A 20,124-nucleotide genomic window follows, 5' to 3' on the forward strand; every position below is an offset into this window, starting at 1 on the left:
AAATAATAGCATAAAGCAATACTTCCAGTCATTTTTACTTCTCCCTTAGAAATGTTCTCTTGAACAACATGAGCGGGAAAGTGTGATCCTGCCCAGACCTCCCCAGAGAGTCAGAGAGTAAGAGTCTGTATTTGCCTGTATGTGTGCACTAGTAAGTCACAAAGTCATCACTACAGTGGCCTTATCATTTCCTATCATTCCTAGCTGCAACCTCATCTGGGGATAAGGCTCTCTACCATGCCTACTGAAGCCAGGAGCCAGCGGCTTCACTGTCTAAGTCAGCCTGACACACTGAGGCTACAGCTTCCCTGAGACTGACTTCCCAGTAGGAAATGTGTGCACCCCAAGATGAGAAATAAAGTCCAGAGGATAGCATGCCTAGCAAGAAGTTACACAGCAAATGTTTTTGTACCTTGCTTGTTACTGATTTCCTGTGACTATAGATCCAGTTGTGCTTTCTTGTACAGCTGTAGATGAATCATACACAGACCACTCTGTCTGCTTTCATTTTCCTTGTCCTACACTCATGTCCATGAATAGTAGATGAAAACCTGAATTTGTCCAGAACTCTGATTACAAAGGAAGCCAGACCTATAAGCTCATAGCCCCATTAGGAGACTCAGATATGGTACATAGCATCTACAAATCCCAGAAACAGGAAAGAGGGAGAGAGTGTTGGAGATAGAAAGACAGACAGAGAGAGAGAGAGAGAGAGAGAGAGAGAGAGAGAGAGAGAGAGAGAGAGAGAGAGAATAGGAAAAAATCAGAAATTACAAACAATATCCTTGACTACTTCTTGTGGAATGAAGTTTGTACTTAGGCAAACAGTCATGTAGCTGGTAAGAGAGTTTGGATGTTCTAGAAGATTGTGGATTGAGCTAAAAATCACAGAGCCATAATACAGGAAGTAGAAAGTAATTTTAAGGGTGAACAATTAGTGATCTTTCATAAATCACCCAGAGATCAGGGCTGAACCGATCCTGCCACTATGTGAGCATCTCATTAATTTTCCCTGTATCTCCAAGCCACCAACACAGCTTCCTCAGCTGTGTTGACAGTCAGTGACCTTGATTCCATTTGCAATGAAAAACTAAAGCAATCAGAAGAAAAGCGCCACAAGTTCTGGTTACATTTACCCACCCACCTATGTCCCTCCTTACAGTCTGTCCTTGCTCTAGCCAAGGCCAGTGTCTTTGCCTGTAAATCAGAGCCCTTTCTCTCTCACTCACTCAAAGGCTCCATTTGTTGACTCATTTTGCTAAGTGTTCAACCTGTTGTCACTTCTTCTAGCTCCAAAAGTCTTTTATTCTCCTATTCTTCCAGTAAAAGTCCCATTTATGTCCTATTTTTTGAAGCAAAATCCCTTACATCAATCATTCATATCTTGTCCTCTAAATTTTTTCAACAAATTCTTAAAGATGGTCCAGTAATCCCCTGAACTCTACTGAGGTACACTCTCCACAAAGTCTTAGCAAGTCTGTACTGTTGAACACAATTGTCAATCTTCATTCTTCACCTTCATTGACCCACTTCTATTTCTTTTTTCTTTGGGGGAAGGAGGAGAAGGAACTGTCAACCCTTTTATTCGCTGGTGGGAACACAACCCAGGGTTTCACATACATCAGATAAGCACTTTCTGCTAAGATACAACCTAGAACCTAATGTGCAATGTTTAATAACTCATAGTACATTGAAAAAGATTCCAAAATGCAATGGAACAACCTTCAAGAAATGTGAGGCAATCATTCTGCAAGCTGACTGAGGTAAGTATTCACTCTTTATAATTAAAGCCTGTCTACCCATAGCAAGTATATTAACGTTATTATCTATACAGTGGGTCTTCTCTTAGTTTGCAAGAGTGGATTATGTCTTAAATTTCAACATGAAGCAATAGCATCCTTAAACATTTTTTGCATGTATGGCAGGAATTTTGTTTTTTCCTTCAAGTTCTCCCACCACACTTTATGTCACTCATGAGGTACAATATGCTCTCATCTAGTTTGCCACTGCAGTTACTGCTGCTACCATCAATTCTGCCAATGATCCTATGGGACATGGACTGAAATTCTTCTTGTGAATCTTTCTAGGTAAAATGTCTATACGTAGAGAAGAGTTTACTTCCATCCTGGGGAGTGGGGGGTCAGTCTACTCATCTCCCAGATCTCAACTTGGTGATAATGTCTCAGATCTTCATCAGCTCCCCTATTTTCCTGAAAAGATGCCTCCAGTGACTGTTCCTCCTACACAGACAAACCTGTCATCTGTTTCCTCTGTGATGCAGTTACTTTACTTAGCAATCAATATACTAGCCTGTTTTTGTATCCCACCTCTTTGGTCCTTGCACCTCATTTTTTCCTGCTGAATTATTCTATTATTTCTGCTGTGAAATTGCTCCAAGCCTTGGTCCTTCACTCTGCTATCTCAGCACTCACTTTGTAGGTGATATCTAACACTGGGGTTTGTGTTTTGGAGAACTCTGCATCTAATAGCCACGCTCCTACTCACTAACACCCCCTGTTGGCAGGCAGCCATAGGGTCATTATCTCTACTTGGTCTATTAGGGCATCCTTAAGTAGTATGCCCCAAACTGCATTCTAAAGCAAAACTGCTTTATCCACTGTATTCACCACCTAAGATGATGGCATCCCTGTTGGGATGAAGAGCATCCCCACTGTTCTTGACCCTCCTTTGTATTTTAAACTTTATATTCATTCCACTTTACTTTCAAAATAACTCCAGAAGGTACCACATCTATGGCCATCACTATCATCTTTGACTAGAGTCAGGCTACTAGCTTTAGTTAATTCTCAACCCAAAATCAAAGGAATGCAGTTAAACCATGTCATATCAGTACTCCATGAAAGAAACCAGTGTGAATTCTCATCCCTTTTGGACAAAGAGAAAAAACTCTCACCAGTATCTACAACTTACTGTATGGGCTGCCCTCTGCCCATCACCTCCCATGGCTCTGTCTTAATGTTTTCCTTGAAAGTGCACACCACCACACACACCAGTCGTCCCCAGCACTTCTTATTCTTATCCCCGGCAATATTTTCTCCTGAGTTTTTAACAGTACATAATGTCATTTGAATTTATTTATCTCATCTGTTATCTGTCCTCTTTCCTGAAGTATAGGCTAAATAAAGCCAAGGGATATTTTTACTTCTTGCTGTCTGTCTCACTCACTATGAATACCAGTCTCTCATGAGGCACCTGGTGCATGATGATAAGCTCTGAGTGACTCTTTGTGGAGGGGTAAATGACAGGTTACCCTGAGGTCTCATAATGATTTAACAGATGCCATATTAGTGTCTCTCAAAAGAGGCTGACATCCATACTGGGTTGTACCTCAAAATATGTGCCCCCCTTTTCCCCAGAGTTTTCTAAAAATTGCCTCACTAGAGTGCTTGTTATAAAATTATACATGAAATGTTATTGTATGGACAGTAGCTGCACAGAAGGAGAGGGTGAATTCAATGAGGCTAAATTACAGAAGCAAGACAGCACCAAGATAAGAAGCTATGGGGTAAGGTGTGGCATAAATGAAGGGAAGCAGAGCCTATGCCTCAAGACTGAATAAACATCTTCTAATTAAAATTTACTCTCTAATAAACCTTCAGCTGGAACTTCAATAAGATCTCCTTGTAGCTTGACACTGTTTTGAATTTTATGTGGAAGACAGAATCTGGTGGGATTTTATAAAATAAATAATAAAGAATGTTGATAGCTGAAGAACAAGCATAAATATCAACTGGCATAAAATTAGCAAAAGAGAAGGAAAGATCTAGAAACAGGATCTGGCCAGTGTAGACAGACAATAATATCCACATTTGGGCAAAGAGTAAATTTCCGCAATAAATGAAATTGTGAACATTGAATTTAAATTGTGAATAATGTATTTAAAAGAAAGAGTTAAACTCTTATCACACATCATATTTAACTTTGTAAAAAAGACATCTCATAAGAGTTCAAACTCATTAAATATTTTTTAAAAATCTATCAGTAACTTACCTGTGTCAACAAATGGGAAAATTACAAATACATGTCGTAAGGGATGGAAATATTCAATGCATAATCTGATGTCTAATTCAAGTAAAAGTTAATAATAGTAAGGAAATTGTTTCATTTTAATAAAGGGTATATTTTAAAAAGAAATTCATCAAATATGCATAAGAGTTAAATATTAAGAGGATTCCACAGAAATTTAGTACAAAGCATATTTGCCCTGTCATCATTTCTATTCAATATTTTAGTGAAGTGTCTAAGTCAGTACAACAAAGCCAAAAAATTTTTTTTGTCATTAATTTCAGTAGAGGGAAATTTTCATTTTATTTCAAACTGACAATATCTTTTGTTATGAATTTTGAAACGCTGGCTAAAATATTGGGAGAATAAAAATTATAATTGTTTTCACCTCTGATTTTTCACATTCTCAGGACCAAAGTTATGCTTTCATTAAGGAGGCGTTTGGTTAGAGGTAGAAGCAGAGAACAAGAGAAAGACAAAACTGGAGTGACGAATTCATTATTTTTGCCTTTACCTCCAAGTCACTAGTGTTTACAACATCAAGATTTCAAATTCTCAGTGGCCTTTCTTCCTCCAAGATTGTCCTCTGCCCCACAAGTCCCCCTCCATGGCTATGACTCATTCTCACCTTCCTCTTTATCCATGCTTCCAGCACAGCCCCTCTTCTCCTCTCTCTCTACTCTTAACAGGAAACAAACATTGTTCTTCCAGACTGCTTGAGCTTCTCTCTACTAAAGAATGCAAATCCATCCCTGTAGGCAGAGTGTGTCATACAAATTGCTTTCACCAGCCTTTGTCCTCAGCAAACACCATCCTCTCTTCCCCAAAATGAGCTTTCCAATTCCTTTAGACAGACTGACCTTCCCAGTACTTTTCTCCCCAGTCTTGTCTTGGTAACCTTGCTAATCCTCAAGTCATTATTACTTAAACTTTAACAAAACAAGCTAATGAATTATTCCTTCATATTGTGGGATTACTGAAGTAAATTGACAAAATTGATTATTAATTCCCCAGCATCCTGCCAACATGCCTACGTCATAGTTAAATGCACACAAACCAAGACACCTGTGTATACATATGAATCATACATGTATATATTGTCAACTTGATGAGATCTAGGCTCATCTGGGAGACAAACATTCTGCAATGGCCATGGAGGATTATCCTGATTAGGTTAACTGAGGTGGAAAGACCCTTCCACTGAGTAGGGAACCATTCCCTAAACCACAGCTTTGGGGTTGTATAAAAAGGAGAAAGTGATCTAAGCACAAGTGATCTAAACACAATTACCCTGTTCTCCCTCTGAATCTGATGTGATCAGCTCCTGTTGCCTTCTTCTCTCCACCATGGTGAATAATCTTAAACTGGAACTCCTAACCTTTCCTTCCTTAAGTTCCTATGTTATGGTCTTTATCACAGTAACAGGAAAATAAACTGAGACTGTGATTTAAGCGGTGGGCACAGAGTCATTCTTGATACCTTGAAGTAATTCAACATTATAGTTAGGCAACAACCTGCATCAAGGTACAAAAGCAGTGGGAAAAATGAATGTTAAGGCCTTCCAATTACTTAACATGGCTCTTTGACACAAACTATCATCGATATTTATGTATTTCAGCTATCTTGTTACAAAAATAATGAGGTGAAACCCAAAAATGTATAGCAGTGTTTTCTAGAAACTTTTAAAAGTTAAGATAATTAGAAGTAAAACCTGAAAACACCATATATGGAAATCTTAATTTCAAATACAGCCGAACATTCGAAGCATCAAACCCCTTGTGTTAAGTTCTTCACCCAAATGTCTTCAATTTTCCTCTCCCCATTAACATGATTGCAAGTCATTTTCAGTTCTGAAAATCCTTTAAAAATATAATTCACGAATCCAATTTAATAAATAGCTCTGAATCCATTAAACTGCTCTCACAGCCCAAGTCTATATTCACAGCTAATGACAAATATGTATATAAGAGTGGCATCATCAACTTTTCCGATTGCAATCTCCAGCTAATAGAGATGCTGGGTAGTGCATCACCCTGTAGAAGCTTCAAATAATTACCCAGCTCTCTTCATGTCTGTGGTACTGATGATGGAAAATTAAGAAATTCATGCTTACAGCCTCCATATAGAAAACAGTGCTTGGAGGAAGAGAGCAATGCAATCCAGCCTGGAGGTATAACAGCCACGAATCCCAAGGTGGTAAATGGAAGAGGGTGAATTAGTATTCAGCTGACCAGTTCTCATCTTTTTCTCCCCAATATATTGCTGGTATGTCTCAGTAAAGGTCAACAGGGGATTTGAGTGCAGAAAAATAAATGGGAAAGCCAAGGGGTAATAGTCTAGGCCCTGGGTCCCCTGGGCTGAAGAACTTGTCTCACACTTTGAGATCACCTTTGTCACATACTGACACTATTAAGAAGCCATAAACACACTCAGCAGTTAATTTTAAAATCTCATAATTGAAGGCGTTTTGCACTTCAGGGATGTCAATCAAATTGTCTGCTAACTAGATTTAAAATGAGAGTAAAATGTACAGGTAACCAGCTGAGCATCTTTCAGTTGCCCCTCATTCTTAACACTTCAAAATCCCCACATTGCTGTCTTTCAGAGGAATATGATCCTTTGGAGGCTATATTATTTGGCAATTTAAAGACCTTAGCCAATTTCTATGACTTAGTCCTTGACATCATCAATATGATACAGTGTCCCTGCTGAGTAACTTAAATTATAAGTACTTGTCATAACTCTGACTCAAATTAGCAGAGCTGCCCTAATTAAGTGTGGCAGAGGCTCCAGTTATCCAGCACATTGACATCTCCTGTTCTCTGACAGGGCACACATCTCACACCAGGTCTCATAACCATCCCAACGAGCACTGGAGTTTATTTTTAAGTGACAGCAAGAGCAAGAAAAATCACAGCCACGAATATTTTCTTGATCTCCTCAAACTGCAAATAAATATTCTTGTTATGCGTCTTCTCTATTTGAGTTTGCAGTTTAAAGAACCGTTTTTCTGTCTCTAGGTGATATATAAACATCTCTCTGTAAAAAAAAAAAATGTTCTGGTTTGATCAAAATGAATCAGAAAAGATACTTTAGCCAAGAATTTTCAATCCTTCATCAGAAGCAGCACTGTGAAGGTTGAAAGGAAGCACTAATAATCCAATTTTCTGTTCTGGGTTCTCAGGCGTTTCTCCCTGAAGTCTGTTAGTTTTTGACCTTCTGCAATGAAATGTCTGTGAGGGAGTGATGTGCTCAGGCCGGCTGAAGGAATGCCAATCCTGTTGATACAAACAGAAACACTTCAAAAATCAAAGTCTGTTTATGTTTAGGTGTATAAGACAGAAACACTTAACAAAAACTGAAGAGATTTATAAACAATATATATATATATATATATATATATATATATATATATATGACTAGAAATTGAAAAATAGTGTTTGTTCCTGTTAGAATAGAGCTATATTTGATAGTGGCTGACATTTTGATTATTTTTCATTTCATGACTAGTCAGATAGCAGTCATCCATTTAACACTCAAGTAGTTACATGACTCATGATCTTGCTGTTTTGGTCAAATGTGGTAACTAAGCAAGCAATAACTACACTCCAAACAACAGCCTTTTCTTATCAAGTAACAAGAAGCCCAGCAAACCAAGTTGGCAAAACCTCTCAGTAGGCTGGCAAGCCTCTCTGACAAGACATACTGATGACAATGGAGTAAGATTTCTTTCTGTGATTTATTTATCCCCAACAAAGTTATTCGTGCCTATTGTTTGAAAGAGACTATGTGTTCACAGTCATAAGGTGTTACAGCTGGGGAAAACACAGTCAAGTCAAGAACTGGAAAACAACCTGGCACTGAGGGAAACACAGCATAGAATCACGCTTCATGGCCCCTGTAGCTAGAGTTTTCCTATTTCTGCCTTGCCTAGAGTCAGGACAAATCTCTCTCACCAGCCAGTTCTGCAGCTGCTCAGACCCAACCAAGTAAACACACAGAGACTTGTATTACTTAAACTGTATGGCCTAATGGCGCGGGCTTCTTGCTAGCTGTTCTTATATCTTAAATTAACTCATTTCTATTAATCTATAAGTTGCCACGTGGCTCGTGGCTTACCGGTATCTTAACATCTTCTCACAGCAGCACCTGGCAGTGTCTCTGTGACTCAGCCTTCCAGTTCCCAGAATTCTCCTCTCTCCTTGTCCTGCCTATACTTCCTGCCTGGCTACTGGCCAATCAGTGTTTTACTTATTAACCAGTCAGAGAAACACATTTAACATACAGAACATCCCACAGCAGGCCCCTCACATTGCAGGGTACAAAATTCTACAGTTATCCCTTACAAAAACATCTTACTTTTCCACTTGAAAATGCTACATAATGCTATATAACTTGTGATGGGTATCTTTGCAATATTAAATTCCCTTTATTGCTCTGTTAGTATTCACCTCATCCACAGAAGGAGATGTGATTTATAGATTTTTTTTTTTTACTAGACCGCAATGGTTACAGAATATTCTATTCATGCTGTGTCCAGCACTGAGTGAAGTCTGTTAGCAATTGACAAAATGAAGCATAAATATTTACCGGCAATGAGCTGGTTTTCAGTGAATGGCTTAAGTGGTATATATATATATATGTACTATAACAAAATACCTGAGATAAATCACACACACAAAGAAACATTTATTTTGTCTCATAGCTCACCACAGTTTTCAAGCTCTGGTGACAATGGCAAGAAATGATCAAGTCATGAAGTAGATTTCAAGTGAGAAGGATGACCTGGCCTTATGTAACAGGATCCTTCATGTGCTTCCAGTCTATAAGGCAAGCATTTTGCTCTGTCTCACACTCTCCCAACATATGTGAGGACACTCAGTATAAATCATGAAAACACTATCATCTGGCATCTTCTGGGGGAAGAGTGAAATGTTTTAGTAAGGAATCACTGGGGAATATGGGGCAGGGAAGAGTGGGCAATGCTAACAAGTGGGCACTGGAAGCTCTGGGGGCCAAAAGCTCTGCTGTGCTCTTGCACAACAGGAAAGACAAGGATTCATTGAACATTTCACAACTCTGTAAGAAAAGATCTTGAAAGTTTTCACCATTAATAAATGATGGATATTGAGATATGTTTAACGTGATTTAAACATTGATTGTACAATATACATACATATTTCAGTACTACATGGCATCCGATTGTATGTATAGTTTTTATTCTTTTATCAGCTTAAATAAATTTTGAAAAGCAGGAGAAGAAGACATACTGAAAAATCATTTCATGGATTCTGTAATCACCAAGTAAGTGCTCTCCCACCGCCAATTCAAACAGTTCTCAGGGGGAGCAGTCTGTCTTGCACCACAGTGAAAACTCTAGTTAGCCCATGACTCATTTTGCTTCTTTAGGTAAGATGTTCCGTTGTGTGCAAAGCTTTCTGATTGTCAGTTTTGGTTGGTGTGTTTGTTTACACTTGGTTTTGGAGTTACACATGGTAAATACTCTATTATCGACCCACAATCTTAGCCCATAAGCAACAACAAACACTCTTCTCCTCCTCCTTCTTCTTCATGTTTTTCTCCTTCCCCTTCTCCTCCTCCTCCTTTTCCCCATTGAACTAATGCCCAAGATCCTCTTCACATTAAATTATCGCCCCTCAGTCAGCTGCATTATAATTCAAGTAGAAGCCAATGAGAAACTGGGCAGTTGTGCCCTCTGTTCCCCTCCAACTTCCTTTGCTATTGGCTACATTAACACATTAACATTATCAGAGTCAACGCTGATAGAGAATGGGCTATAATAAAAGGAGATTCAGGCCTTGTAATCTGAAACCAGAAGTTAAAGCTGGTTTATTTTGTTTCCGTTAGTGACTTTTGAGGGACCTTAAGTGACTCCTGCTGAACCTCTGTCCCTTACTGTTTGTGTTTCTAATGTCTACTTGTCCCTAGTCTATATACCTGCCCTGATATTCTATTCTAGGTTCTGTTCATGTCACCAGGAACCTTGGACAGAACTCAAAACAAACACAAAATCTAAACACACACACACACACACACACACACACACACACACACACACACAAATCCATTTCTTGTTTTCCACTTCTGTTCACAGCCAGCTTAAAGGAAACACTGATTCCCTTTTCAATGCAAGGGAGCTGTATTTGAAACACATTTCAGGGGTTCCTCTCTCCTTCCTCTAAATCTAGTGTTTCTTCTTTGTGGTGCTTACCAAATGGCAGGACCCCTGGAGCAAAAGACTGAATTCACTTAAATATTGACCACAGGATGTATTAGAAATCCTATGAAAATCAAATGTTGTGTCACTACAAGAAAGATCTAGCCACTGACAGATCATTAACATAATTTTTGTTTCAGTGATTAATTTTTGCTAATTAATTAATAGTTGTGTTGTAAAGTTTGTGGACTTAGCTATCCAGAACAAGCATCAGTTGGGACACATGTTAACCCTCTGAAGGATGATTCAAGGCCACAGATGAAGGGCTAGCTTATTCTTTGTGAGCTTATTACCCATTTCAATGCCTATGAAATGACAGGTGAATAGTCTCCTCTTCCTTGTTTAATTTTGAAATTTAAATGTGTGTGCATGAAAAGACCATAGCACAGTTTGAAGAACTAACCTGCCTCCATCTTAGGCTTAAAAGCTATCTTATAGTAGAAACAAAGTTAGTTCAATCCCATGGATGATTAAACATCTGTTTCTCGAAGGTTGGGTTACATACCACCTATAACCTTAACTACAAATGGTTCTGTACTTTCTGTTCAAGGAATGGCAATCATGTCTTTGTTTCAAAAGGTGTTTATAATCATCTTGCATCCCTACATTTGTTTCAAAAGGCTATATGACCATTTATGACTACCTCATTAGGACTACCTTGCAACCATGTTTTTGTTTCAGGTTGTTAAGACTAACTTACTACGTTTATGTTCTGTGCATGCAACCCTGCCTATTTTGCTCACTAAACCCCCCATTTGGAAACCCACTACCCCTGAACTAAAAAAGCCTTGTCTTCCTCATATTCAATGCTGATCACTCAAACCCCACCTTAGGGAGAGGCAGACCATGAACACAAATTTTGAAAAAAAGCTTGCTTTAATTAATTTGGCCATGATAATTTGGATCAGTGGTCTTTATCCTCCCATCTTTGGGATTAACAAATTAATAACACTTTCTATATGGTTTTTCATACTTTAGAGTCAAGTAAACTCTGATTTTAGAACAGGGCTTTAGTATTACATCACTGAATTCCCAGAAACTTGGGAAAATGAAGTTCCTAATATAGAAGTCCCAGAAGATATTCCCCATGGTCCACCAAGATTTAAGTCTCCAGATTTCAGGTATCAAATCCTCATCTCACTGACTCCGGTTCATGACAGACTTGAGGTATGAGCAGAAACATCCTACCTGCCTCTGCACTTATCACTCAAGCTTTCTTCATTATCAACTTGGTCTTTCATAAGAAAGGAAGAGAGACCTTGAGCTTATTTGGATAAACTAATTACCCAGAATTCCCCATGATGGGCTAATGCTCAGGAGGGGACAGTAGTCAGGACTCACAATTGGCACTTTGTTGCAGCCTTACCAGCCAGGCCCAAGTCTGAAGCATAAGAGATTTTACCTGCCGGGGGACAATGGCACATGCCTTTAATCCCAGCTCTGGGAAGGAAAGCCAGGCTGATCTCTGTGAGTTCGAGGCCAGCCTGGTCTACAGAGTGAGATCCCGGACAGGAACCAAAACTACACAGAGAAACTCTGTCTTGAGAAAACCAAAAAAGAAAGAGAGAAGGAAAGGAAAGGAAAGGAAGAAGGAAAGGAAAGGAAAAGAGAAGAGAAGAGAAAAGAAAAGAAAAGAAAAGAAAAGAAAAGAAGAGAAGAGAAAAGAGAAGAAAATTTTACCTAACTAACTCAGCTAAGTGCCTGGGGACATCTAAAAAGCAAGTCCCCACTGAGATTTCTTATAAGTCTCTAGGACTTAACAAAAACTCTAGAGAATATCTCTCACATGAAAAGCTTCTAGGCACTAAGAACTTCCCACTTCATGGGTTATGCAAGCAGCAGCGTTTCTAGCTGCTCACAGTTAACCAAGGCAGGTAATTAACATTTCTGCCACAGTTAATTTAAAAAATTGACCAGAAAATGAGAAAATTGGTTGTCATGATGTAAGTGGACCAACCTGCATCTAAGGACAGAAAATATAGTTGAATGTCCTTGTATAATGTGATGAAAACATCTCCCACTTCCAATATTACACTGAAAACAACACCTGCAAATTGCAGGTCTCAGTCTACGGTGATAATTCAGATTTTACACACACTCACACAAATATCCCAAAGGCCTCGAAGTCTATAAATTAAATTTCATGGACACCTTATAAGGATGTATTTACTGTTGTTCATGGACACAGAGTAAGAAATTTAGACATAAATTGGAAATAAACCAAAAAAAAATGAGTTAGATTCACAGTAAACATCAGCTTGGCACTAATCCACATCCATATCTTACAGAGAGGTAAAAAGAAAAGGTAAAATTAAGGGGCAAGGCTACATTTTAAATTTATCATGTTAAGTATTTTTAATGTATTAAACAAACCTAAGCTCACACATACAAAATCATTTCTTGTCACAGTAACATGTATATGTGGTCACCCAGGACAGAAGACACAGTGTACACTCATGAGGACTTTGTCACCAATGCCTACAGGAAGTGCTACAGCCTGGAAAGTAAAGGAACTCTGTATTGTACTGTGATGAAATAGAAGGTGATTAATATGAGCACTGATGTTCAGAAGAGGCAGAGAAGTGTTTGACGGATAGATTTAAGGCATGCTCTCTAAAAAAAGGAGAGATCGAATAAGCCCATGTATAACATGAGAAAAGACAGGGATAAAGGACAAAGATTGTCACATCAAAGGGGCAAAACATTCAAGACAGGTTAAAAGAAACTCTTAACGTCCATAAGACAGGAAGCAGACATTCACTCCAAGTTTTCAAATTGGCTGAGCCATTGTGGAATCTGGTTATGTGCAAGCTATACTGCCAGGATGGTGAATTTTGTATTATAAACTACAGTCTCCTAACTACTTAATTCCCAAAGAGACGAAAGGTAGAAATTTTATTTTGTCATCTGTGGCAGTTTAAGCATGAAATGTCTATCATAGGCTCTTGTCTTTAAGCACCCACTCTCCAGTTGTTGTACTATTTGGGCAGGTTGTGGAACTTTCAGGAGTTGGAGCCTCACTGAAATAAGTGGATCATTGGAGAAGGTCTTTGAGGCTTTAAGGCCTAGTCATACTTCCTGTTCATGCTCTGTTTCCTCAGTGTGGATGTGAACAGTCAAACTCCTGCTTCTATTACCGTTTCTTCTGTGCCTGGGGCCATGTCTTTGTCTCCCTGGACTGTGTCCCTGTGAAACTGCAAGCTAAATAAACCATTTCTTACTTAGATTACTTTTACCAGAGAATTTTAGCAATAAGCAAAATAACTAAAGCAAAATTAAGCATGAGCACATGATTCTTAAGCCTTTGGAACTGGTTGTCAGGTAGAATGTGGAAGTGTTTGGACCTTGGATTAGAAAAGCCCTTGAATACTAAGTTATGAGAGTTTAATGGGCCATTTCTGGGAGGAGCCTGGGAAAGAAGAATATTAAGGGAAATGTAGACATTGGAGGTCCAGGTCATAAGGTTTCAGAGGGGAACAAGAACTCTATCAGAAACTGGGTTATGGTCATTCATATGAAATTTTGACCAAGAATCTGACTTCATTCTTCCCATATCTTGAGAAATGAAGTAAAGTTGAATTTAAAGATAATAGACTAATTTGTTTGGCAAAATAAAGTGCCAAGTTTAAATTGGGGGTAAGAAGTGTATGTATAACAAACCACCCGTAATTGTGCAAGAGATTAGAATTATTAAAGAGAAACCTGGTGGTGTGCACTGGGGCAGTAGAAAAGATGTCTTGAGGGACAGACCCTACCTATCAAAGACCTCAACTTGTAAAAATGCAAATTTATATGAAAAGTGAAAACTTTAGCTGAGAATGCAGCTGTGTGTGGAGGTCTCTGCTGTCTAAAAACCAGCCTAGCACTGTGTTTCCCCAGCACACAGGCACTGATACCCCTGTGATCTAAGGCAACCAAGTTTCGTCCTGAACTAGCAACAGATATATGACAGTGTCTCCTAGTGGAATTAGTTTTGGTGGCATCAAATGCTCAAGATTGAGTGGGTCATGTTGTTTCAGTCTATAGTTTCAGAGAGCAGGTGAGGTCAGATGATATGTGGCAGGGTTAGAGACCTGACAAGGAGGTTTTGAGAGTCTACTGCATGAAGCCACAAGGGTGAAACCTATGTTTCAGTGGAGCCCCTAATGTGTTAAAGATTCCAGGACCTTGGGGTGTCTGTCAGGGAGACCTGTGGGAATTGGAAAGAGTTAGCTCAGAAAAGAGGCTATGTGTGCCACAGGTAGCAAAGCTAGAGGGGTGGGCTTATCCAAGCCCTTTGGAGCCAAGCCCTTTGGATCTTCATTAAGAACTACAGATGCCAGATGGACCTGAAAGATTTGGTGGGGTTTTTTGTTTGTTTGTTTCTGGATTTTGGTTTTGATTTGATCTAATCATTTCTTGCTATGTCTTGATTCTTCTTCTTCTTATTATTATTATCATTATTATTTATTATTTATTATTATTTGGAATGAGAATGTCTATACAGGGGCCATTTTAAATTAGAATATGTTTTCTGTAGTTTTGTTTTTCATTTTTCTTTCCTTTCTTTTTCAGAGTCACAATTAAGTAAGACATTGATTTTAGTATCAGATGTGACATTAGACTCTGGACTTTTGAGCAGTATTGAGAATATAAAAGGCTATGAGGACTTTCAAATTTGGACTGAATATATTTTGCATTAACAGAGAGCCATTAACCAACCTATAGGGGCCAGGGATGGAATGTTGTTTGAATGTGAAATATCTTCCACAGATAGACTCTTGTGTTTGACACTTAGTCTTAAGTTGAGCAGGCTGTTTGGGAAGATTGTGGAACCTTTAGGAGGTGGAATCTTGCTGGTAGAAGTGGGTTTTGTGGGTAGGTCTTGAGGCTTACAAGCCAGCACCACTTCCTGTTTCTTCTCTGCTTCCTGCATATGGATTTGGTCAGAACAAGTCACCTCTTCCCTACTGTGATTAGCTGTATGTATCCTTCTGGAACACAGGCTAAAATAAGCCTTTTCTCCCTTAAGTTGCTGTGCTCAAGTTCTTATATACAAGAACTGAAAAAGTAACAGAGACAATCCATCCTGCCTCCTTTGGAGATATGCCCTCACTGTATAGACCCAGCTGGCCAGATTTGTTTAGAACGAACAGAGTTCCACCTGCCTCTGATTCCCTAGTGCTTGGATGAAGGCATGCACCACCATATCTAGTACACCACTTTCAAAAACATGAAATTAATAGCAAAGACCAAACTTAATCCTTAAATATTTGCCAGCAAAATAGTATATCACAAATAAATTGTTTCCACCACCTGTTGTGGTTTTGTGATAAAGTAAGGTCATTTTATTCCTCACATTATAGCATTAATAAGATTTAGGAAAATGTGTGTAATACTGAATGTTGCATGAAATTAAATATAAAAATGTGAGGGGAAATATTCTAATTGCATCTTTCCCACACATTTTAGCCCAATCATCCACAGGTATCCCATATGAATGTGACAAACTAGACTTTCTTGCGGTCACTAAAATGAGCTAACTCTATACAGGCAATCATGCTCCAAACTCCTGTAAGTCATTTAGCTTTTGTAAGCTTTTCTCACTCTAAAGACTGCTCCTTCCCTCCTGTTTTTCAACAACTAAACTTTGAGTATGTACTCCGCTAAGGACATTCTTAGATGCCTGGAATTCTGACTGTAGTGGAAAGAGACAAGCAAGCATGCAAAACGTGGAAAAACAAAAACTCTATAATGAAGTCAGCAAATTACCCTGATGACAAAGAATAATCAGAATAGTTTAGCTGCTGTAATTAGGAACATCTTGATCTATGTACACCTACATAGAAGTATTACATCTTAACTGATACAGGTTAATAAAAATAATCATCTAAGTAAAAGATAAAGAAATACAGAATATTAGACTTCTGAAAAGTTTCCAGTTTCCATATGCCATGATGCCAGTGCTGGCAAACTCTGTGAAATTTTCTCAGAATCTCCAGAAAGAAAAAGAGAAAAGAAAGCAATCCCTCTGATACACAGAGGTAGGAAGGGGCGGGGGGGGGGGGGGGAGTGGGGGTGTGTGTGAGGGGGCAGTGCTGTAGTTCTCTGTACTTATTTTATTGATGTTAATCATGCCACTCAAACCAGAATATCTCCAAAGGCAGTAAGTGAGCTTAAAATAGTTATAGACCTCATAATCACTTTTGATATGGTTTTTCATTTTGCGTTTTTTTAAACAGTCTTTTCTACTTTTTAAATTTTTTAATATGTCTATTCTCGGTTATTTAGTTCAGTGTGTGGGTGGTTTGCATACATGGGGATGTCAGAGGACAGTTGTAGAAGTAGCTTTTTTCTACTGTGTGGAGCCTGGGGCCTGAGCTCAGGTCACCAGCCCTAGCAACACTTACGTGCTAAGCTAGTTCACTGTCCCTTATGGTTTTCTTTTAAAGCACATACATTAATCTTTGGGGGGCATCTATATGAAGAGATACCTAAGATATGGGACAATTGATTCAATTAGAAGTGCTGGGAATGTCGGCTAATCAACCCACAGCAAACACTACCAGGAAAAATGATCAATTTCATATGGAAACTGTGATTTGAAATTCCAGTCACAGCCACATGCAAAGAAGAGGGCTCTTCTCTTCTGTAAGTGGAGGTTCTGTGAGACACCACAAAATCGATTTTAAGCCAACCAGTTAATTGATTAGTCATTTCATGAAAATTTGTTGTTATTACTAATTCAGCTCTGAGTTTTAGATCAATGACATGAGCATTAACTGACGAAACAAAAAAAAAATAGTAAGGAAGAGGATTTCACTCATCATTAACTTGTTTTCAGAATGTGAAAGGTAATAATAAAAATAGTAGAAAACAGGACCCTCACTCGAGGGAATGCTGAACTAGGAAATTTGTTCATAAGATTTAATTTAATCCACATAATAACCCAATGAGCTAAGCATCATTTTTCCCATTCAAAAGTAATTTCAGAGAGTTTCAGTAACTTCCCCAAGGTCACACAGCTAGCAAGAAGCAGATGGAGCCTAAAATTGTCACTGCTTGCTGTTAGTGATGGGTACCAGATGCCTGCCGGAAATTCTTTAGGTAGAGAAGTGATTTGAGAGAATATGAATGAGTCATCCCTGGACTTTGTAGCATAGAAACCTCCACTTTCTGCATTTGCATTTCAAAGGACTGTAGGATAAAGAAATCATTTCCTATTGCCAGATAAGTGCTTCTTCGTGCAAGAAATTTAGAGGCCATTAAAGAAGGAAAAAAAGAAAGAATGAATGAATGAAGGAAAAAAAGAGAAAAGAGGAGAAAGAAAATGCTATCTCTAATTTCCTCTCTATATTAATTAGACAGCCACCAAAGGCACAGCTCTGGCCTGAAAAGTTCACTGCCTGACACCTCTCCAATTTCAAACTGTTTGCATTTTAAACTACACACTTGACAATTTAACATAAATCAAGAAAATCAATAAAATTAAAAGAAGACTGTCTTATTTCTATGCATGTTGCTAATAGATTTCTGGTATATTCTGAACTCATTTCTCCCCTGGAAATTACCTCTTTTGAGGTGGTGTCTTGTCCATTTATTCATTTAGTTACATGATCTTCTTTGCCTGACACAGGAAAAAAATTCTGTGTTTGCTAACTAGTAAATGAATAGGTAAGTTGATATGACCAAGATATACTGAAGAAAAACAACTCTTAGTGTCTGTTTAGTGTGTTTTGATACACTCACACAACACAGGAGCCAAGTTCCTCCGAATCTGTCAACACACCCACTGATATATCTGAAACATTTACATTTCCATATCCAGGGAAATATAATATTTTTTTAAATATCTCATCATTCTTAATATCAGATAAGATAAAAGTTTAAAGGGATTGTTAACATTTGGATTACGTCAAGTTATAACCTTCTGCAGACCCAATGTTTCCGATGTCCAAGACTTTATAGAGGTGCATATGATGTATATTCTCTACCTACTTACAGAAACAAGTGTTAATGGCTCAGCAGCCAATCAGCTTAATCAATGCCTGGGAAAAGTCACTTCCCAACTCCTCCATTACTTTACCCTAAGAAGCAGTTAAACAGTCATAGCGATGTCCAGAATTCTCATAAAGGCCTTCCTTCCTAAAGAAAACTACTGTAATAATTTAGATTCATGGCAACCACTGGCTTGCCTGCCTGTCTTCCAACAAATGCAATGTTAGTTGCTAAGGCAGCTTACTTCCTCTAGCCTTTGGTGACCGACTGTCAAGAAGCTGTATTTTTCTTCTCTTGTGATTTCTGCTTCAGTCTATTTACTCAGAACTTGCACCCTCTCACACAATTTAGAAAGAAACCTCAGTCCGTTGTACCTGCTTATCTCCCTTGACACTAAAGATGAGTAAATAGAGTTAAAAAATGAGCCTTCCAATTTTAGGGGTTTATCTTAAGCACAATGAAAATTTCTTCTGCATTCACATATCAGCCCATTGCAAGTCACCTGGGCTGGGGATCAGTTTTTAAAAGTGTGTTGATTTTGGGGTGGAGACCTTCCAGATGGAAGTGTTCCACCACTTGTAAGGGTCTTATAGATCTCAAATCCAGTAAGCTATAAGAAAGGAAAGGCATGGTGAATGAGGTGTCACATGGACCAGGACTGGCTTACACCCCCTTCTTATTCCAATAGTGAAAACACACTTATACTGCCACAGTTGAAGAAAGGGGTGAACTAACACATGGACTTTTGGCTGCACACCAGCCACCCAGGATGATCCCAGAACAAAGAAAAGTGTATTGGTTAATTTTTATCATCAACTAAATTGGTCTATGAAATGCCATGGAGGTTAGAAAAGTATGCTTTTGCCCATGTCTGTCACGGGTTATCAGGGAAATCAGGAAGACTCTGAAGTAATGCATGGATTATCCCTTAATGGCTTATCCTATAATGTGTTTCCATAACTGGAAGCAGAGAAAGAGAGAATGTGGGGCCTAATTAGATAGGAGGAGTGTAGCAGGGATTACTCTTGTTTCCTGTTTGCCTTGAAGGTGCTCCTCCTTTGCCACATCCTCTCACAGACATGATGTTCTGCCTGAAACAGACCTAGGACTATGAAGCCTGGTGACCACAGGCTGAAATTCATAAACCATGAGCCAAAACAAAGGTTTCTTCCATCAACTTGTTTCTGTCGGGTATTTGATCACAGAATGAAAAACTAATACAGTGTGAATGAGAATTTCTGCAAGAAGCTGTGCCCACAAAGGCTGGCTAACTGAATGAAACTTTAGCAACCACGGAGAGTTAAGATTGTTGCAGGTCCAGAACCTAATAGCCATTCTTTGCCCATCTGTGTCAAGCCTAACATCTTGACTGTAGATAAAAACCTTTTGGAATGAATTAACAAAACCCCAATTTTCCATAAACCAAAAGGTTAAACGTCCCCAGATAGCATCTCAGGCCTATAGCTTAGACTCTCCTCTTTGCTGTAAGTACCTACTCAATGTCTCCACCAAGGTATTTTTAAAATGTCTTAATTTATGGCCTTTTTTAGTCTTTTACTATAAAACTGTTTCCATGTTGGAATATGGAATTTGAGGTAACCTAAATCTGTGCTCCCGGGCTATGGTCACTTGTATTTGGCTCCAGAATAAATTCTCTTTTATCCATTTTGAGATGAGAGTTGTGTTTTGCATTGATCATAGAGAGGGCTCATTTTGTTTAGTTCTGTTTCTTTCATAATTTAGTGGATGTCATACCCACAGATGAAAATACTGGACAGGGTGTCCTATGTTGGCAAGTGATTTGCCTCACTCCTTGGTGCTCTTCTGGTTGAACTTATACTTCATGTTCTCTTCTCTGCATTATTATAAGCCTTTCATGGCAG

Source organism: Peromyscus leucopus, chromosome 7, assembly GCF_004664715.2.
Source record: "Peromyscus leucopus breed LL Stock chromosome 7, UCI_PerLeu_2.1, whole genome shotgun sequence".
NCBI classification, from domain to species: domain Eukaryota; kingdom Metazoa; phylum Chordata; class Mammalia; order Rodentia; family Cricetidae; genus Peromyscus; species Peromyscus leucopus.